The sequence below is a fragment of the Vespula vulgaris genome, chromosome 13 (genome assembly GCF_905475345.1).
Source record: "Vespula vulgaris chromosome 13, iyVesVulg1.1, whole genome shotgun sequence".
Classification (NCBI taxonomy): Eukaryota; Metazoa; Arthropoda; class Insecta; order Hymenoptera; family Vespidae; genus Vespula; species Vespula vulgaris.
Window position 1 is genome coordinate 4448799 of NC_066598.1, and position 16781 is coordinate 4465579.

The 16781-nt window shown below is 41.2% G+C and overlaps 34 non-coding genes and 7 pseudogenes across 34 annotated transcripts; all 41 read right to left on the reverse strand.

The window, feature by feature from the left end:
• Positions 1–278: 278 nt before the first annotated feature.
• LOC127068805 (5S ribosomal RNA) lies at positions 279–396 on the reverse strand. The gene has a single exon (XR_007783208.1). It is a non-coding gene; the product is annotated as a 5S ribosomal RNA (ribosomal RNA).
• A 288-nt stretch (positions 397–684) lies between these two features.
• On the reverse strand, positions 685–802 carry LOC127068806 (5S ribosomal RNA). The gene has a single exon (XR_007783209.1). It is a non-coding gene; the product is annotated as a 5S ribosomal RNA (ribosomal RNA).
• A 288-nt stretch (positions 803–1090) lies between these two features.
• LOC127068735 (5S ribosomal RNA) lies at positions 1091–1208 on the reverse strand. The gene has a single exon (XR_007783156.1). It is a non-coding gene; the product is annotated as a 5S ribosomal RNA (ribosomal RNA).
• Positions 1209–1496: 288 nt separating this feature from the next.
• On the reverse strand, positions 1497–1614 carry LOC127068807 (5S ribosomal RNA). Its single transcript, XR_007783210.1, has one exon. It is a non-coding gene; the product is annotated as a 5S ribosomal RNA (ribosomal RNA).
• Positions 1615–1902: 288 nt separating this feature from the next.
• Positions 1903–2020, reverse strand: LOC127068809 (5S ribosomal RNA). The gene has a single exon (XR_007783212.1). It is a non-coding gene; the product is annotated as a 5S ribosomal RNA (ribosomal RNA).
• A 288-nt stretch (positions 2021–2308) lies between these two features.
• LOC127068736 (5S ribosomal RNA) lies at positions 2309–2426 on the reverse strand. Its single transcript, XR_007783157.1, has one exon. It is a non-coding gene; the product is annotated as a 5S ribosomal RNA (ribosomal RNA).
• Positions 2427–2714: 288 nt separating this feature from the next.
• LOC127068810 (5S ribosomal RNA) lies at positions 2715–2832 on the reverse strand. Its single transcript, XR_007783213.1, has one exon. It is a non-coding gene; the product is annotated as a 5S ribosomal RNA (ribosomal RNA).
• A 288-nt stretch (positions 2833–3120) lies between these two features.
• On the reverse strand, positions 3121–3238 carry LOC127068725 (5S ribosomal RNA). Its single transcript, XR_007783146.1, has one exon. It is a non-coding gene; the product is annotated as a 5S ribosomal RNA (ribosomal RNA).
• Positions 3239–3526: 288 nt separating this feature from the next.
• LOC127068811 (5S ribosomal RNA) lies at positions 3527–3644 on the reverse strand. Its single transcript, XR_007783214.1, has one exon. It is a non-coding gene; the product is annotated as a 5S ribosomal RNA (ribosomal RNA).
• Positions 3645–3932: 288 nt separating this feature from the next.
• LOC127068724 (5S ribosomal RNA) lies at positions 3933–4050 on the reverse strand. The gene has a single exon (XR_007783145.1). It is a non-coding gene; the product is annotated as a 5S ribosomal RNA (ribosomal RNA).
• A 288-nt stretch (positions 4051–4338) lies between these two features.
• LOC127068708 (5S ribosomal RNA) lies at positions 4339–4456 on the reverse strand. The gene has a single exon (XR_007783130.1). It is a non-coding gene; the product is annotated as a 5S ribosomal RNA (ribosomal RNA).
• Positions 4457–4744: 288 nt separating this feature from the next.
• Positions 4745–4862, reverse strand: LOC127068812 (5S ribosomal RNA). Its single transcript, XR_007783215.1, has one exon. It is a non-coding gene; the product is annotated as a 5S ribosomal RNA (ribosomal RNA).
• Positions 4863–5150: 288 nt separating this feature from the next.
• On the reverse strand, positions 5151–5267 carry LOC127068766 (5S ribosomal RNA; annotated as a pseudogene).
• A 288-nt stretch (positions 5268–5555) lies between these two features.
• LOC127068702 (5S ribosomal RNA) lies at positions 5556–5673 on the reverse strand. The gene has a single exon (XR_007783124.1). It is a non-coding gene; the product is annotated as a 5S ribosomal RNA (ribosomal RNA).
• A 288-nt stretch (positions 5674–5961) lies between these two features.
• Positions 5962–6079, reverse strand: LOC127068813 (5S ribosomal RNA). The gene has a single exon (XR_007783216.1). It is a non-coding gene; the product is annotated as a 5S ribosomal RNA (ribosomal RNA).
• Positions 6080–6367: 288 nt separating this feature from the next.
• LOC127068658 (5S ribosomal RNA) lies at positions 6368–6485 on the reverse strand. Its single transcript, XR_007783082.1, has one exon. It is a non-coding gene; the product is annotated as a 5S ribosomal RNA (ribosomal RNA).
• Positions 6486–6773: 288 nt separating this feature from the next.
• LOC127068768 (5S ribosomal RNA) lies at positions 6774–6891 on the reverse strand (annotated as a pseudogene).
• A 288-nt stretch (positions 6892–7179) lies between these two features.
• Positions 7180–7297, reverse strand: LOC127068659 (5S ribosomal RNA). The gene has a single exon (XR_007783083.1). It is a non-coding gene; the product is annotated as a 5S ribosomal RNA (ribosomal RNA).
• A 288-nt stretch (positions 7298–7585) lies between these two features.
• On the reverse strand, positions 7586–7703 carry LOC127068704 (5S ribosomal RNA). The gene has a single exon (XR_007783126.1). It is a non-coding gene; the product is annotated as a 5S ribosomal RNA (ribosomal RNA).
• A 288-nt stretch (positions 7704–7991) lies between these two features.
• On the reverse strand, positions 7992–8109 carry LOC127068660 (5S ribosomal RNA). Its single transcript, XR_007783084.1, has one exon. It is a non-coding gene; the product is annotated as a 5S ribosomal RNA (ribosomal RNA).
• Positions 8110–8397: 288 nt separating this feature from the next.
• On the reverse strand, positions 8398–8515 carry LOC127068738 (5S ribosomal RNA). The gene has a single exon (XR_007783158.1). It is a non-coding gene; the product is annotated as a 5S ribosomal RNA (ribosomal RNA).
• A 288-nt stretch (positions 8516–8803) lies between these two features.
• Positions 8804–8921, reverse strand: LOC127068739 (5S ribosomal RNA). The gene has a single exon (XR_007783159.1). It is a non-coding gene; the product is annotated as a 5S ribosomal RNA (ribosomal RNA).
• Positions 8922–9209: 288 nt separating this feature from the next.
• On the reverse strand, positions 9210–9327 carry LOC127068661 (5S ribosomal RNA). Its single transcript, XR_007783085.1, has one exon. It is a non-coding gene; the product is annotated as a 5S ribosomal RNA (ribosomal RNA).
• Positions 9328–9615: 288 nt separating this feature from the next.
• On the reverse strand, positions 9616–9733 carry LOC127068761 (5S ribosomal RNA; annotated as a pseudogene).
• A 288-nt stretch (positions 9734–10021) lies between these two features.
• On the reverse strand, positions 10022–10139 carry LOC127068729 (5S ribosomal RNA). Its single transcript, XR_007783149.1, has one exon. It is a non-coding gene; the product is annotated as a 5S ribosomal RNA (ribosomal RNA).
• Positions 10140–10427: 288 nt separating this feature from the next.
• Positions 10428–10545, reverse strand: LOC127068752 (5S ribosomal RNA; annotated as a pseudogene).
• A 288-nt stretch (positions 10546–10833) lies between these two features.
• On the reverse strand, positions 10834–10951 carry LOC127068756 (5S ribosomal RNA; annotated as a pseudogene).
• A 288-nt stretch (positions 10952–11239) lies between these two features.
• LOC127068662 (5S ribosomal RNA) lies at positions 11240–11357 on the reverse strand. Its single transcript, XR_007783086.1, has one exon. It is a non-coding gene; the product is annotated as a 5S ribosomal RNA (ribosomal RNA).
• A 288-nt stretch (positions 11358–11645) lies between these two features.
• LOC127068664 (5S ribosomal RNA) lies at positions 11646–11763 on the reverse strand. The gene has a single exon (XR_007783088.1). It is a non-coding gene; the product is annotated as a 5S ribosomal RNA (ribosomal RNA).
• A 288-nt stretch (positions 11764–12051) lies between these two features.
• LOC127068665 (5S ribosomal RNA) lies at positions 12052–12169 on the reverse strand. Its single transcript, XR_007783089.1, has one exon. It is a non-coding gene; the product is annotated as a 5S ribosomal RNA (ribosomal RNA).
• A 288-nt stretch (positions 12170–12457) lies between these two features.
• Positions 12458–12575, reverse strand: LOC127068666 (5S ribosomal RNA). Its single transcript, XR_007783090.1, has one exon. It is a non-coding gene; the product is annotated as a 5S ribosomal RNA (ribosomal RNA).
• A 288-nt stretch (positions 12576–12863) lies between these two features.
• Positions 12864–12980, reverse strand: LOC127068767 (5S ribosomal RNA; annotated as a pseudogene).
• A 288-nt stretch (positions 12981–13268) lies between these two features.
• On the reverse strand, positions 13269–13386 carry LOC127068703 (5S ribosomal RNA). Its single transcript, XR_007783125.1, has one exon. It is a non-coding gene; the product is annotated as a 5S ribosomal RNA (ribosomal RNA).
• A 288-nt stretch (positions 13387–13674) lies between these two features.
• On the reverse strand, positions 13675–13792 carry LOC127068667 (5S ribosomal RNA). Its single transcript, XR_007783091.1, has one exon. It is a non-coding gene; the product is annotated as a 5S ribosomal RNA (ribosomal RNA).
• Positions 13793–14080: 288 nt separating this feature from the next.
• On the reverse strand, positions 14081–14198 carry LOC127068668 (5S ribosomal RNA). Its single transcript, XR_007783092.1, has one exon. It is a non-coding gene; the product is annotated as a 5S ribosomal RNA (ribosomal RNA).
• Positions 14199–14486: 288 nt separating this feature from the next.
• On the reverse strand, positions 14487–14604 carry LOC127068770 (5S ribosomal RNA; annotated as a pseudogene).
• A 288-nt stretch (positions 14605–14892) lies between these two features.
• On the reverse strand, positions 14893–15010 carry LOC127068669 (5S ribosomal RNA). The gene has a single exon (XR_007783093.1). It is a non-coding gene; the product is annotated as a 5S ribosomal RNA (ribosomal RNA).
• Positions 15011–15298: 288 nt separating this feature from the next.
• LOC127068705 (5S ribosomal RNA) lies at positions 15299–15416 on the reverse strand. The gene has a single exon (XR_007783127.1). It is a non-coding gene; the product is annotated as a 5S ribosomal RNA (ribosomal RNA).
• A 288-nt stretch (positions 15417–15704) lies between these two features.
• LOC127068670 (5S ribosomal RNA) lies at positions 15705–15822 on the reverse strand. Its single transcript, XR_007783094.1, has one exon. It is a non-coding gene; the product is annotated as a 5S ribosomal RNA (ribosomal RNA).
• A 288-nt stretch (positions 15823–16110) lies between these two features.
• On the reverse strand, positions 16111–16228 carry LOC127068740 (5S ribosomal RNA). Its single transcript, XR_007783160.1, has one exon. It is a non-coding gene; the product is annotated as a 5S ribosomal RNA (ribosomal RNA).
• Positions 16229–16516: 288 nt separating this feature from the next.
• On the reverse strand, positions 16517–16634 carry LOC127068741 (5S ribosomal RNA). The gene has a single exon (XR_007783161.1). It is a non-coding gene; the product is annotated as a 5S ribosomal RNA (ribosomal RNA).
• Between the last annotated feature and the right edge of the window lie 147 nt (positions 16635–16781).

Below are 16781 nucleotides of genomic sequence, written 5' to 3' on the forward strand. Positions count from 1 at the left end.
ACCTCGCTAGAGGCATGTACACCCCAAATCACTATATTGTAATAACTGATTGTATCGTTCGTTATTGAGTTTTCGCTTGAAGACAGTCTTAAGCAAAAGTGCCAATCTCACAAATGGAACAGACGACGATTAGGGCTTTGCATCTGATACATGTCCTCACTCTCAGGTCCTCTCTATGATAATATTATACAGTTCGAAAAATGAAAAGTGTCATCGAGCACGGAAATGTAAATGATAAGAAGGGAAATACAAATGAGCGTAAAGGAAGGCAAAAATTGTGCTAACAGTACACGGTGTTCCCAAGCGGTCACCCATCCAAGTACTAACCGTGCCCAACGTTGCTTAACTTCAGTGATCGGACGAGAACTGGTGTAACAACGTGGTATGACCGTTAACTAAAGGACCTACCTCGCTAGAGGCATGTACACCCCAAATCACTATATTGTAATAACTGATTGTATCGTTCGTTATTGAGTTTTCGCTTGAAGACAGTCTTAAGCAAAAGTGCCAATCTCAAAAATGGAACAGACGACGATTAGGGCTTTGCATCTGATACATGTCCTCACTCTCAGATCCTCTTTATGATAATATTATTCAGTTCGAAAAAAGAAATGTGTCATCGAGCACGGAAATGTAAATGATAAGAAGGGAAATACAAATGAGCGTAAAGGAAGGCAAAAAGAGTGCTAACAGTACACGGTGTTCCCAAGCGGTCACCCATCCAAGTACTAACCGTGCCCAACGTTGCTTAACTTCAGTGATCGGACGAGAACTGGTGTAACAACGTGGTATGACCGTTAACTGAAGGTCATATCTCCCAAGTGGCATCCACACACCAAATCACTATATTGTAATAACTGATTGTATCGTTCGTTATTGAGTTTTCGCTTGAAGACAGTCTTAAGTAAAAATGCCAATCTCAAAAATGGAACAGACGACGATTAGGGCTTTGCATCCGATACATGTCCTCACTCTCAGATCCTCTCTATGATAATATTACTCAGTTCGAAAAAATAAAAGTGTCATCGAGCACGGAAATGTAAATGATAAGAAAGGAAATACAAATGAGCGTAAAGGAAGGCAAAAACAGTGCTAACAGTACACGGTGTACCCAAGCGGTCACCCATCCAAGTACTAACCGTGCCCAACGTTGCTTAACTTCAGTGATCGGACGAGAACTGGTGTAACAACGTGGTATGACCGTTAACTGAAGGTCATATCTCCCAAGTGGCATCCACACACCAAATCACTATATTGTAATAACTGATTGTATCGTTCGTTATTGAGTTTTCGCTTGAAGACAGTCTTAAGTAAAAATGCCAATCTCAAAAATGGAACAGACGACGATTAGGGCTTTGCATCTGCTACATGTCCTCACTCTCAGGTCCTCTCTATGATAATATTATACAGTTCGAAAAAAGAAAAGTGTCATCGAGAACGGAAATGTAGATGATAAGAAGGGAAATACAAATGAGCGTAAAGGAAGGCAAAAAGAGTGCTAACAGTACACGGTGTTCCCAAGCGGTCACCCATCCAAGTACTAACCGTGCCCAACGTTGCTTAACTTCAGTGATCGGACGAGAACTGGTGTAACAACGTGGTATGACCGTTAACTAAAGGACCTACCTCGCTAGAGGCATGTACACCCCAAATCACTATATTGTAATAACTGATTGTATCGTTCGTTATTGAGTTTTCGCTTGAAGACAGTCTTAAGCAAAAGTGCCAATCTCAAAAATGGAACAGACGACGATTAGGGCTTTGCATCTGATACATGTCCTCACTCTCAGATCCTCTTTATGATAATATTATTCAGTTCGAAAAAAGAAATGTGTCATCGAGCACGGAAATGTAAATGATAAGAAGGGAAATACAAATGAGCGTAAAGGAAGGCAAAAATAGTGCTAACAGTACACGGTGTTCCCAAGCGGTCACCCATCCAAGTACTAACCGTGCCCAACGTTGCTTAACTTCAGTGATCGGACGAGAACTGGTGTAACAACGTGGTATGACCGTTAACTGAAGGTCAAATCTCCCAAGTGGCATCCACACACCAAATCACTATATTGTAATAACTGATTGTATCGTTCGTTATTGAGTTTTCGCTTGAAGACAGTCTTAAGCAAAAGTGCCAATCTCAAAAATGGAACAGACGACGATTAGGGCTTTGCATCTGATACATGTCCTCACTCTCAGATCCTCTTTATGATAATATTATTCAGTTCGAAAAAAGAAATGTGTCATCGAGCACGGAAATGTAAATGATAAGAAGGGAAATACAAATGAGCGTAAAGGAAGGCAAAAAGAGTGCTAACAGTACACGGTGTTCCCAAGCGGTCACCCATCCAAGTACTAACCGTGCCCAACGTTGCTTAACTTCAGTGATCGGACGAGAACTGGTGTAACAACGTGATTTGACCGTTAACTGAAGGACCTACCTCGTTAGAGGCATGTACACCCCAAATCACTATATTGTAATAACTGATTGTATCGTTCGTTATTGAGTTTTCGCTTGAAGACAGTCTTAAGTAAAAATGCCAATCTCAAAAATGGAACAGACGACGATTAGGGCTTTGCATCTGATACATGTCCTCACTCTCAGGTCCTCTCTATGATAATATTATTCAGTTCGAAAAAAGAAATGTGTCATCGAGCACGGAAATGTAAATGATAAGAAGGGAAATATAAATGAGCGTAAAGGAAGGCAAAAAGAGTGCTAACAGTACACGGTGTTCCCAAGCGGTCACCCATCCAAGTACTAACCGTGCCCAACGTTGCTTAACTTCAGTGATCGGACGAGAACTGGTGTAACAACGTGGTATGACCGTTAACTGAAGGTCAGATCTCCCAAGTGGCATCCACACACCAAATCACTATATTGTAATAACTGATTGTATCGTTCGTTATTGAGTTTTCGCTTGAAGACAGTCTTCAGCAAAAGTGCCAATATCAAAAATGGAACAGACGACGATTAGGGCTTTGCATCTGATATATGTCCTCACTCTCAGGTCCTCTTTATGATAATATTATTCAGTTCGAAAAAAGAAATGTGTCATCGAGCACGGAAATGTAAATGATAAGATAGGAAATTCAAATGAGCGTAAAGGAAGGCAAAAAGAGTGCTAACAGTACACGTTGTTCCCAAGCGGTCACCCATCCAAGTACTAACCGTGCCCAACGTTGCTTAACTTCAGTGATCGGACGAGAACTGGTGTAACAACGTGGTATGACCGTTAACTCGAGGAACTACCTCACTAGAGGCATGTACACCTCAAATCACTATATTGTAATAACTAATTGTATCGTTCGTTATTGAGATTTCGCTTGAAGACAGTATTAAGCAAAAGTGCCAATCTCAAAAATGGAACAGACGACGATTAGGGCTTTGCATCTGATACATGTCCTGACTCTCAGATCCTCTTTATGATAATATTATTCAGTTCGAAAAAAGAAATGTGTCATCGAGCACGGAAATGTAAATGATAAGAAGGGAAATACAAATGAGCGTAAAGGAAGGCAAAAAGAGTGCTAACAGTACACGGTGTTCCCAAGCGGTCACCCATCCAAGTACTAACCGTGCCCAACGTTGCTTAACTTCAGTGATCGGACGAGAACTGGTGTAACAACGTGGTATGACCGTTAACTGAAGGTCAAATCTCCCAAGTGGCATCCACACACCAAATCACTATATTGTAATAACTGATTGTATCGTTCGTTATTGAGTTTTCGCTTGAAGACAGTCTTAAGTAAAAATGCCAATCTCAAAAATGGAACAGACGACGATTAGGGCTTTGCATCCGATACATGTCCTCACTCTCAGATCCTCTCTATGATAATATTACTCAGTTCGAAAAAATAAAAGTGTCATCGAGCACGGAAATGTAAATGATAAGAAAGGAAATACAAATGAGCGTAAAGGAAGGCAAAAACAGTGCTAACAGTACACGGTGTTCCCAAGCGGTCACCCATCCAAGTACTAACCGTGCCCAACGTTGCTTAACTTCAGTGATCGGACGAGAACTGGTGTAACAACGTGGTATGACCGTAAACTAAAGGACCTACCTCGCTAGAGGCATGTACACCCCAAATCACTATATTGTAATAACTGATTGTATCGTTCGTTATTGAGTTTTCGCTTGAAGACAGTCTTAAGCAAAAGTGCCAATCTCAAAAATGGAACAGACGACGATTAGAGCTTTGCATCTGATACATGTCCTCACTCTCAGATCCTCTTTATGATAATATTATTCAGTTCGAAAAAAGAAATGTGTCATCGAGCACGGAAATGTAAATGATAAGAAGGGAAATACAAATGAACGTAAAGGAAGGCAAAAATAGTGCTAACAGTACACGGTGTTCCCAAGCGGTCACCCATCCAAGTACTAACCGTGCCCAACGTTGCTTAACTTCAGTGATCGGACGAGAACTGGTGTAACAACGTGGTATGACCGTCAACTGAAGGTCATATCTCCCAAGTGGCATCCACACACCAAATCACTATATTGTAATAACTGATTGTATCGTTCGTTATTGAGTTTTCGCTTGAAGACAGTCTTAAGCAAAAGTGCCAATCTGAAAAATGGAACAGACGACGATTAGGGCTTTGCATCTGATACATGTCCTCACTCTCAGATCCTCTTTATGATAATATTATTCAGTTCGAAAAAAGAAATGTGTCATCGAGCACGGAAATGTAAATGATAAGAAGGGAAATACAAATGAGCGTAAAGGAAGGCAAAAAGAGTGCTAACAGTACACGGTGTTCCCAAGCGGTCACCCATCCAAGTACTAACCGTGCCCAACGTTGCTTAACTTCAGTGATCGGACGAGAACTGGTGTAACAACGTGGTATGACCGTTAACTGAAGGTCAAATCTCCCAAGTGGCATCCACACACCAAATCACTATATTGTAATAACTGATTGTATCGTTCGTTATTGAGTTTTCGCTTGAAGACAGTCTTCAGCAAAAGTGCCAATATCAAAAATGGAACAGACGACGATTAGGGCTTTGCATCTGATACATGTCCTCACTCTCAGGTCCTCTTTATGATAATATTATTCAGTTCGAAAAAAGAAATGTGTCATCGAGCACGGAAATGTAGATGATAAGAAGGGAAATACAAATGAGCGTAAAGGAAGGCAAAAAGAGTGCTAACAGTACACGGTGTTCCCAAGCGGTCACCCATCCAAGTACTAACCGTGCCCAACGTTGCTTAACTTCAGTGATCGGACGAGAACTGGTGAACAACGTGATTTGACCGTTAACTAAAGGACCTACCTCGCTAGAGGCATGTACACCCCAAATCACTATATTGTAATAACTGATTGTATCGTTCGTTATTGAGTTTTCGCTTGAAGACAGTCTTAAGTAAAAATGCCTATCTCAAAAATGGAACAGACGACGATTAGGGCTTTGCATCTGATACATGTCCTCACTCTCAGGTCCTCTCTATGATAATATTATTCAGTTCGAAAAAAGAAAAGTGTCATCGAGCACGGAAATGTAAATGATAAGAAGGGAAATACAAATGAGCGTAAAGGAAGGCAAAAAGAGCGCTAACAGTACAGGGTGTTCCCAAGCGGTCACCCATCCAAGTACTAACCGTGCCCAACGTTGCTTAACTTCAGTGATCGGACGAGAACTGGTGTAACAACGTGGTATGACCGTTAACTAAAGGACCTACCTCGCTAGAGGCATGTACACCCCAAATCACTGTATTGTAATAACTGATTGTATCGTTCGTTATTGAGTTTTCGCTTGAAGACAGTCTTAAGCAAAAGTGCCTATCTCAAAAATGGAACAGACGACGATTAGGGCTTTGCATCTGATACATGTCCTCACTCTCAGATCCTCTCTATGATAATATTATACAGTTCGAAAAAAGAATAGTGTCATCGAGCACGGAAATGTAGATGATAAGAAGGGAAATACAAATGAGCGTAAAGGAAGGCAAAAAGAGTGCTAACAGTACACGGTGTTCCCAAGCGGTCACCCATCCAAGTACTAACCGTGCCCAACGTTGCTTAACTTCAGTGATCGGACGAGAACTGGTGTAACAACGTGGTATGACCGTTAACTAAAGGACCTACCTCGCTAGAGGCATGTACACCCCAAATCACTATATTGTAATAACTGATCGTATCGTTCGTTATTGAGTTTTCGCTTGAAGACAGTCTTAAGTAAAAATGCCAATCTCAAAAATGGAACAGACGGCGATTAGGGCTTTGCATCTGATACATATCCTCACTCTCAGGTCCTCTCTATGATAATATTATACAGTTCGAAAAAAGAAAAGTGTCATCGAGCACGGAAATGTAGATGATAAGAAGGGAAATACAAATGAGCGTAAAGGAAGGCAAAAGGAGTGCTAACAGTACACGGTGTTCCCAAGCGGTCACCCATCCAAGTACTAACCGTGCCCAACGTTGCTTAACTTCAGTGATCGGACGAGAACTGGTGTAACAACGTGGTATGACCGTTAACTAAAGGACCTACCTCCTTAGAAGCATGTACACCCCAAATCACTATATTGTAATAACTGATTGTATCGTTCGTTATTGAGTTTTCGCTTGAAGACAGTCTTAAGTAAAAATGCCAATCTCAAAAATGGAACAGACGACGATTAGGGCTTTGCATCTGATACATGTCCTCACTCTCAGGTCCTCTCTATGATAATATTATTCAGTTCGAAAAAAGAAAAGTGTCATCGAGCACGGAAATGTAAATGATAAGGAGGGAAATACAAATGAGCGTAAAGGAAGGCAAAAAGAGTGCTAACAGTACACGGTGTTCCCAAGCGGTCAACCATCCAAGTACTAACCGTGCCCAACGTTGCTTAACTTCAGTGACTGGACGAGAACTGGTGTAACAACGTGGTATGACCGTTAACTAAAGGACCTACCTCGCTAGAGGCATGTACACCCCAAATCACTACATTGTAATAACTGATTGTATCGTTCGTTATTGAGTTTTCGCTTGAAGACAGTCTTAAGTAAAAATGCCAATCTCAAAAATGGAACAGACGACGATTAGGGCTTTGCATCTGATACATGTCCTCACTCTCAGGTCCTCTCTATGATAATATTATACAGTTCGAAAAAAGAAAAGTGTCATCGAGCACGGAAATGTAGATGATAAGAAGGGAAATACAAATGAGCGTAAAGGAAGGCAAAAAGAGTGCTAACAGTACACGGTGTTCCCAAGCGGTCACCCATCCAAGTACTAACCGTGCCCAACGTTGCTTAACTTCAGTGATCGGACGAGAACTGGTGTAACAACGTGGTATGACCGTTAACTCGAGGAACTACCTCACTAGAGGCATGTACACCTCAAATCACTATATTGTAATAACTAATTGTATCGTTCGTTATTGAGATTTCGCTTGAAGACAGTATTAAGCAAAAGTGCCAATCTCAAAAATGGAACAGACGACGATTAGGGCTTTGCATCTGATACATGTCCTCACTCCCAGATCCTCTTTATGATAATATTATACAGTTCGAAAAAAGAAATGTGTCATCGAGCACGGAAATGTAAATGATAAGATAGGAAATTCAAATGAGCGTAAAGGAAGGCAAAAAGAGTGCTAACAGTACACGGTGTTCCCAAGCGGTCACCCATCCAAGTACTAACCGCGCCCAACGTTGCTTAACTTCAGTGATCGGACGAGAACTGGTGTAACAACGTGGTATGACCGTTAACTGAAGGTCAAATCTCCCAAGTGGCATCCACACACCAAATCACTATATTGTAATAACTGATTGTATCGTTCGTTATTGAGTTTTCGCTTGAAGACAGTCTTCAGCAAAAGTGCCAATATCAAAAATGGAACAGACGACGATTAGGGTTTCGCATCTGATACATGTCCTCACTCTCAGGTCCTCTCTATGATAATATTATACAGTTCGAAAAATGAAAAGTGTCATCGAGCACGGAAATGTAGATGATAAGAAGGGAAATACAAATGAGCGTAAAGGAAGGCAAAAAGAGTGCTAACAGTACACGGTGTTCCCAAGCGGTCACCCATCCAAGTACTAACCGTGCCCAACGTTGCTTAACTTCAGTGATCGGACGAGAACTGGTGTAACAACGTGGTATGACCGTTAACTCGAGGAACTACCTCACTAGAGGCATGTACACCTCAAATCACTATATTGTAATAACTAATTGTATCGTTCGTTATTGAGATTTCGCTTGAAGACAGTATTAAGCAAAAGTGCCAATCTCAAAAATGGAACAGACGACGATTAGGGCTTTGCATCTGATACATGTCCTCACTCCCAGATCCTCTTTATGATAATATTATTCAGTTCGAAAAAAGAATTGTGTCATCGAGCACGGAAATGTAAATGATAAGATAGGAAATTCAAATGAGCGTAAAGGAAGGCAAAAAGAGTGCTAACAGTACACGGTGTTCCCAAGCGGTCACCCATCCAAGTACTAACCGTGCCCAACGTTGCTTAACTTCAGTGATCGGACGAGAACTGGTGTAACAACGTGATTTGACCGTTAACTGAAGGACCTACCTCGTTAGAGGCATGTACACCCCAAATCACTATATTGTAATAACTGATTGTATCGTTCGTTATTGAGTTTTCGCTTGAAGACAGTATTAAGCAAAAGTGCCAATCTCAAAAATGGAACAGACGACGATTAGGGCTTTGCATCTGATACATGTCCTCACTCCCAGATCCTCTTTATGATAATATTATTCAGTTCGAAAAAAGAATTGTGTCATCGAGCACGGAAATGTAAATGATAAGATAGGAAATTCAAATGAGCGTAAAGGAAGGCAAAAAGAGTGCTAACAGTACACGGTGTTCCCAAGCGGTCACCCATCCAAGTACTAACCGTGCCCAACGTTGCTTAACTTCAGTGATCGGACGAGAACTGGTGTAACAACGTGATTTGACCGTTAACTGAAGGACCTACCTCGTTAGAGGCATGTACACCCCAAATCACTATATTGTAATAACTGATTGTATCGTTCGTTATTGAGTTTTCGCTTGAAGACAGTCTTAAGTAAAAATGCCAATCTCAAAAATGGAACAGACGACGATTAGGGCTTTGCATCTGATACATGTCCTCACTCTCAGATCCTCTCTATGATAATATTATACAGTTCGAAAAAAGAAAAGTGTCATCGAGCACGGAAATGTAGATGACAAGAAGGGAAATACAAATGAGCGTAAAGGAAGGCAAAAAGAGTGCTAACAGTACACGGTGTTCCCAAGCGGTCACCCATCCAAGTACTAACCGTGCCCAACGTTGCTTAACTTCAGTGATCGGACGAGAACTGGTGTAACAACGTGGTATGACCGTTAACTAAAGTACCTACCTCGCTAGAGGCATGTACACCCCAAATCACTATATTGTAATAACTGATTGTATCGTTGGTTATTGAGTTTTCGCTTGAAGACAGTCTTAAGTAAAAATGCCAATCTCAAAAATGGAACAGACGACGATTAGGGCTTTGCATCTGATACATGTCCTTACTCTCAGGTCCTCTCTATGATAATATTATACAGTTCGAAAAAAGAAAAGTGTCATCGAGCACGGAAATGTAAATGAAAAGAAGGGAAATACAAATGAGCGTAAAGGAAGGCAAAAAGAGTGCTAACAGTACACGGTGTTCCCAAGCGGTCACCCAACCAAGTACTAACCGTACCCAACGTTGCTTAACTTTAGTGATCGGACGAGAACTGGTGTAACAACGTGGTATGACCGTTAACTAAAGGACCTACCTCGCTAGAGGCATGTACACCCCAAATCACTATATTGTAATAACTGATTGTATCGTTCGTTATTGAGTTTTCGCTTGAAGACAGTCTTAAGTAAAAATGCCAATCTCAAAAATGGAACAGACGACGATTAGGGCTTTGCATCTGATACATGTCCTCACTCTCAGATCCTCTCTATGATAATATTACTCAGTTCGAAAAAATAAAAGTGTCATCGAGCACGGAAATGTAAATGATAAGAAAGGAAATACAAATGAGCGTAAAGGAAGGCAAAAAGAGTGCTAACAGTACACGGTGTTCCCAAGCGGTCACCCATCCAAGTACTAACCGTGCCCAACGTTGCTTAACTTCAGTGATCGGACGAGAACTGGTGTAACAACGTGGTATGATCGTTAACTAAAGGACCTACCTCGCTAGAGGCATGTACACCCCAAATCACTATATTGTAATAACTGATTGTATCGTTCGTTATTGAGTTTTCGCTTGAAGACAGTCTTAAGTAAAAATGCCTATCTCAAAAATGGAACAGACGACGATTAGGGCTTTGCATCTGATACATGTCCTCACTCTCAGGTCCTCTCTATGATAATATTATTCAGTTCGAAAAAAGAAAAGTGTCATCGAGCACGGAAATGTAAATGATAAGAAGGGAAATACAAATGAGCGTAAAGGAAGACAAAAAGAGCGCTAACAGTACACGGTGTTCCCAAGCGGTCACCCATCCAAGTACTAACCGTGCCCAACGTTGCTTAACTTCATTGATCGGACGAGAACTGGTGTAACAACGTGGTATGACCGTTAACTAAAGGACCTACCTCGCTAGAGGCATGTACACCCCAAATCACTGTATTGTAATAACTGATTGTATCGTTCGTTATTGAGTTTTCGCTTGAAGACAGTCTTAAGTAAAAATGCCAATCTCAAAAATGGAACAGACGGCGATTAGGGCTTTGCATCTGATACATATCCTCACTCTCAGGTCCTCTCTATGATAATATTATACAGTTCGAAAAAAGAAAAGTGTCATCGAGCACGGAAATGTAAATGATAAGAAGGGAAATACAAATGAGCGTAAAGGAAGGCAAAAAGAGTGCTAACAGTACACGGTGTTCCCAAGCGGTCACCCATCCAAGTACTAACCGTGCCCAACGTTGCTTAACTTCACTGATCGGACGAGAACTGGTGTAACAACGTGGTATGACCGTTAACTGAAGGTCAAATCTCCCAAGTGGCATCCACACACCAAATCACTATATTGTAATAACTGATTGTATCGTTCGTTATTGAGTTTTCGCTTGAAGACAGTCTTAAGCAAAAATGCCAAACTCAAAAATGGAACAGACGACAATTAGGGCTTTGCACCTGATACATGTCCTCACTCTCAGGTCCTCTCTATGATAATATTATACAGTTCGAAAAATGAAAAGTGTCATCGAGCACGGAAATGTAAATGATAAGAAGGGAAATACAAATGAGCGTAAAGGAAGGCAAAAATTGTGCTAACAGTACACGGTGTTCCCAAGCGGTCACCCATCCAAGTACTAACCGTGCCCAACGTTGCTTAACTTCAGTGATCGGACGAGAACTGGTGTAACAACGTGGTATGACCGTTAACTGAAGGTCAAATCTCCCAAGTGGCATCCACACACCAAATCACTATATTGTAATAACTGATTGTATCGTTCGTTATTGAGTTTTCGCTTGTAGACAGTCTTAAGTAAAAATGCCAATCTCAAAAATGGAACAGACGACGATTAGGGCTTTGCATCCAATACATGTCCTCACTCTCAGATCCTCTCTATGATAATATTACTCAGTTCGAAAAAATAAAAGTGTCATCGAGCACGGAAATGTAAATGATAAGAAAGGAAATACAAATGAGCGTAAAGGAAGGCAAAAACAGTGCTAACAGTACACGGTGTTCCCAAGCGGTCACCCATCCAAGTACTAACCGTGCCCAACGTTGCTTAACTTCAGTGATCGGACGAGAACTGGTGTAACAACGTGGTATGACCGTTAACTGAAGGTCATATCTCCCAAGTGGCATCCACACACCAAATCACTATATTGTAATAACTGATTGTATCGTTCGTTATTGAGTTTTCGCTTGAAGACAGTCTTAAGTAAAAATGCCAATCTCAAAAATGGAACAGACGACGATTAGGGCTTTGCATATGATACATGTCCTCACTCTCAGGTCCTCTCTATGATAATATTACTCAGTTCGAAAAAAGAAAAGTGTCATCGAGCACGGAAATGTAAATGATAAGAAAGGAAATACAAATGAGCGTAAAGGAAGGCAAAAAGAGTGCTAACAGTACACGGTGTTCCCAAGCGGTCACCCATCCAAGTACTAACCGTGCCCAACGTTGCTTAACTTCAGTGATCGGACGAGAACTGGTGTAACAACGTGGTATGACCGTTAACTAAAGGACCTACCTCGCTAGAGGCATGTACACCCCAAATCACTATATTGTAATAACTGATTGTATCGTTCGTTATTGAGTTTTCGCTTGAAGACAGTCTTAAGCAAAAGTGCCAATCTGAAAAATGGAACAGACGACGATTAGGGCTTTGCATCTGATACATGTCCTCACTCTCAGATCCTCTTTATGATAATATTATTCAGTTCGAAAAAAGAAATGTGTCATCGAGCACGGAAATGTAAATGATAAGAAGGGAAATACAAATGAGCGTAAAGGAAGGCAAAAAGAGTGCTAACAGTACACGGTGTTCCCAAGCGGTCACCCATCCAAGTACTAACCGTGCCCAACGTTGCTTAACTTCAGTGATCGGACGAGAACTGGTGTAACAACGTGGTATGACCGTTAACTGAAGGTCAAATCTCCCAAGTGGCATCCACACACCAAATCACTATATTGTAATAACTGATTGTATCGTTCGTTATTGAGTTTTCGCTTGAAGACAGTCTTCAGCAAAAGTGCCAATATCAAAAATGGAACAGACGACGATTAGGGCTTTGCATCTGATACATGTCCTCACTCTCAGGTCCTCTTTATGATAATATTATTCAGTTCGAAAAAAGAAATGTGTCATCGAGCACGGAAATGTAGATGATAAGAAGGGAAATACAAATGAGCGTAAAGGAAGGCAAAAAGAGTGCTAACAGTACACGGTGTTCCCAAGCGGTCACCCATCCAAGTACTAACCGTGCCCAACGTTGCTTAACTTCAGTGATCGGACGAGAACTGGTGAACAACGTGATTTGACCGTTAACTAAAGGACCTACCTCGCTAGAGGCATGTACACCCCAAATCACTATATTGTAATAACTGATTGTATCGTTCGTTATTGAGTTTTCGCTTGAAGACAGTCTTAAGTAAAAATGCCTATCTCAAAAATGGAACAGACGACGATTAGGGCTTTGCATCTGATACATGTCCTCACTCTCAGGTCCTCTCTATGATAATATTATTCAGTTCGAAAAAAGAAAAGTGTCATCGAGCACGGAAATGTAAATGATAAGAAGGGAAATACAAATGAGCGTAAAGGAAGGCAAAAAGAGCGCTAACAGTACAGGGTGTTCCCAAGCGGTCACCCATCCAAGTACTAACCGTGCCCAACGTTGCTTAACTTCAGTGATCGGACGAGAACTGGTGTAACAACGTGGTATGACCGTTAACTAAAGGACCTACCTCGCTAGAGGCATGTACACCCCAAATCACTGTATTGTAATAACTGATTGTATCGTTCGTTATTGAGTTTTCGCTTGAAGACAGTCTTAAGCAAAAGTGCCTATCTCAAAAATGGAACAGACGACGATTAGGGCTTTGCATCTGATACATGTCCTCACTCTCAGATCCTCTCTATGATAATATTATACAGTTCGAAAAAAGAATAGTGTCATCGAGCACGGAAATGTAGATGATAAGAAGGGAAATACAAATGAGCGTAAAGGAAGGCAAAAAGAGTGCTAACAGTACACGGTGTTCCCAAGCGGTCACCCATCCAAGTACTAACCGTGCCCAACGTTGCTTAACTTCAGTGATCGGACGAGAACTGGTGTAACAACGTGGTATGACCGTTAACTAAAGGACCTACCTCGCTAGAGGCATGTACACCCCAAATCACTATATTGTAATAACTGATCGTATCGTTCGTTATTGAGTTTTCGCTTGAAGACAGTCTTAAGTAAAAATGCCAATCTCAAAAATGGAACAGACGGCGATTAGGGCTTTGCATCTGATACATATCCTCACTCTCAGGTCCTCTCTATGATAATATTATACAGTTCGAAAAAAGAAAAGTGTCATCGAGCACGGAAATGTAGATGATAAGAAGGGAAATACAAATGAGCGTAAAGGAAGGCAAAAGGAGTGCTAACAGTACACGGTGTTCCCAAGCGGTCACCCATCCAAGTACTAACCGTGCCCAACGTTGCTTAACTTCAGTGATCGGACGAGAACTGGTGTAACAACGTGGTATGACCGTTAACTAAAGGACCTACCTCCTTAGAAGCATGTACACCCCAAATCACTATATTGTAATAACTGATTGTATCGTTCGTTATTGAGTTTTCGCTTGAAGACAGTCTTAAGTAAAAATGCCAATCTCAAAAATGGAACAGACGACGATTAGGGCTTTGCATCTGATACATGTCCTCACTCTCAGGTCCTCTCTATGATAATATTATTCAGTTCGAAAAAAGAAAAGTGTCATCGAGCACGGAAATGTAAATGATAAGGAGGGAAATACAAATGAGCGTAAAGGAAGGCAAAAAGAGTGCTAACAGTACACGGTGTTCCCAAGCGGTCAACCATCCAAGTACTAACCGTGCCCAACGTTGCTTAACTTCAGTGACTGGACGAGAACTGGTGTAACAACGTGGTATGACCGTTAACTAAAGGACCTACCTCGCTAGAGGCATGTACACCCCAAATCACTATATTGTAATAACTGATTGTATCGTTCGTTATTGAGTTTTCGCTTGAAGACAGTCTTAAGTAAAAATGCCAATCTCAAAAATGGAACAGACGACGATTAGGGCTTTGCATCTGATACATGTCCTCACTCTCAGGTCCTCTCTATGATAATATTATACAGTTCGAAAAAAGAAAAGTGTCATCGAGCACGGAAATGTAGATGATAAGAAGGGAAATACAAATGAGCGTAAAGGAAGGCAAAAAGAGTGCTAACAGTACACGGTGTTCCCAAGCGGTCACCCATCCAAGTACTAACCGTGCCCAACGTTGCTTAACTTCAGTGATCGGACGAGAACTGGTGTAACAACGTGGTATGACCGTTAACTCGAGGAACTACCTCACTAGAGGCATGTACACCTCAAATCACTATATTGTAATAACTAATTGTATCGTTCGTTATTGAGATTTCGCTTGAAGACAGTATTAAGCAAAAGTGCCAATCTCAAAAATGGAACAGACGACGATTAGGGCTTTGCATCTGATACATGTCCTCACTCCCAGATCCTCTTTATGATAATATTATACAGTTCGAAAAAAGAAATGTGTCATCGAGCACGGAAATGTAAATGATAAGATAGGAAATTCAAATGAGCGTAAAGGAAGGCAAAAAGAGTGCTAACAGTACACGGTGTTCCCAAGCGGTCACCCATCCAAGTACTAACCGCGCCCAACGTTGCTTAACTTCAGTGATCGGACGAGAACTGGTGTAACAACGTGGTATGACCGTTAACTGAAGGTCAAATCTCCCAAGTGGCATCCACACACCAAATCACTATATTGTAATAACTGATTGTATCGTTCGTTATTGAGTTTTCGCTTGAAGACAGTCTTCAGCAAAAGTGCCAATATCAAAAATGGAACAGACGACGATTAGGGTTTCGCATCTGATACATGTCCTCACTCTCAGGTCCTCTCTATGATAATATTATACAGTTCGAAAAATGAAAAGTGTCATCGAGCACGGAAATGTAGATGATAAGAAGGGAAATACAAATGAGCGTAAAGGAAGGCAAAAAGAGTGCTAACAGTACACGGTGTTCCCAAGCGGTCACCCATCCAAGTACTAACCGTGCCCAACGTTGCTTAACTTCAGTGATCGGACGAGAACTGGTGTAACAACGTGGTATGACCGTTAACTCGAGGAACTACCTCACTAGAGGCATGTACACCTCAAATCACTATATTGTAATAACTAATTGTATCGTTCGTTATTGAGATTTCGCTTGAAGACAGTATTAAGCAAAAGTGCCAATCTCAAAAATGGAACAGACGACGATTAGGGCTTTGCATCTGATACATGTCCTCACTCCCAGATCCTCTTTATGATAATATTATTCAGTTCGAAAAAAGAATTGTGTCATCGAGCACGGAAATGTAAATGATAAGATAGGAAATTCAAATGAGCGTAAAGGAAGGCAAAAAGAGTGCTAACAGTACACGGTGTTCCCAAGCGGTCACCCATCCAAGTACTAACCGTGCCCAACGTTGCTTAACTTCAGTGATCGGACGAGAACTGGTGTAACAACGTGATTTGACCGTTAACTGAAGGACCTACCTCGTTAGAGGCATGTACACCCCAAATCACTATATTGTAATAACTGATTGTATCGTTCGTTATTGAGTTTTCGCTTGAAGACAGTATTAAGCAAAAGTGCCAATCTCAAAAATGGAACAGACGACGATTAGGGCTTTGCATCTGATACATGTCCTCACTCCCAGATCCTCTTTATGATAATATTATTCAGTTCGAAAAAAGAATTGTGTCATCGAGCACGGAAATGTAAATGATAAGATAGGAAATTCAAATGAGCGTAAAGGAAGGCAAAAAGAGTGCTAACAGTACACGGTGTTCCCAAGCGGTCACCCATCCAAGTACTAACCGTGCCCAACGTTGCTTAACTTCAGTGATCGGACGAGAACTGGTGTAACAACGTGATTTGACCGTTAACTGAAGTACCTACCTCGTTAGAGGCATGTACACCCCAAATCACTATATTGTAATAACTGATTGTATCGTTCGTTATTGAGTTTTCGCTTGAAGACAGTCTTAAGTAAAAATGCCAATCTCAAAAATGGAACAGACGACGATTAGGGCT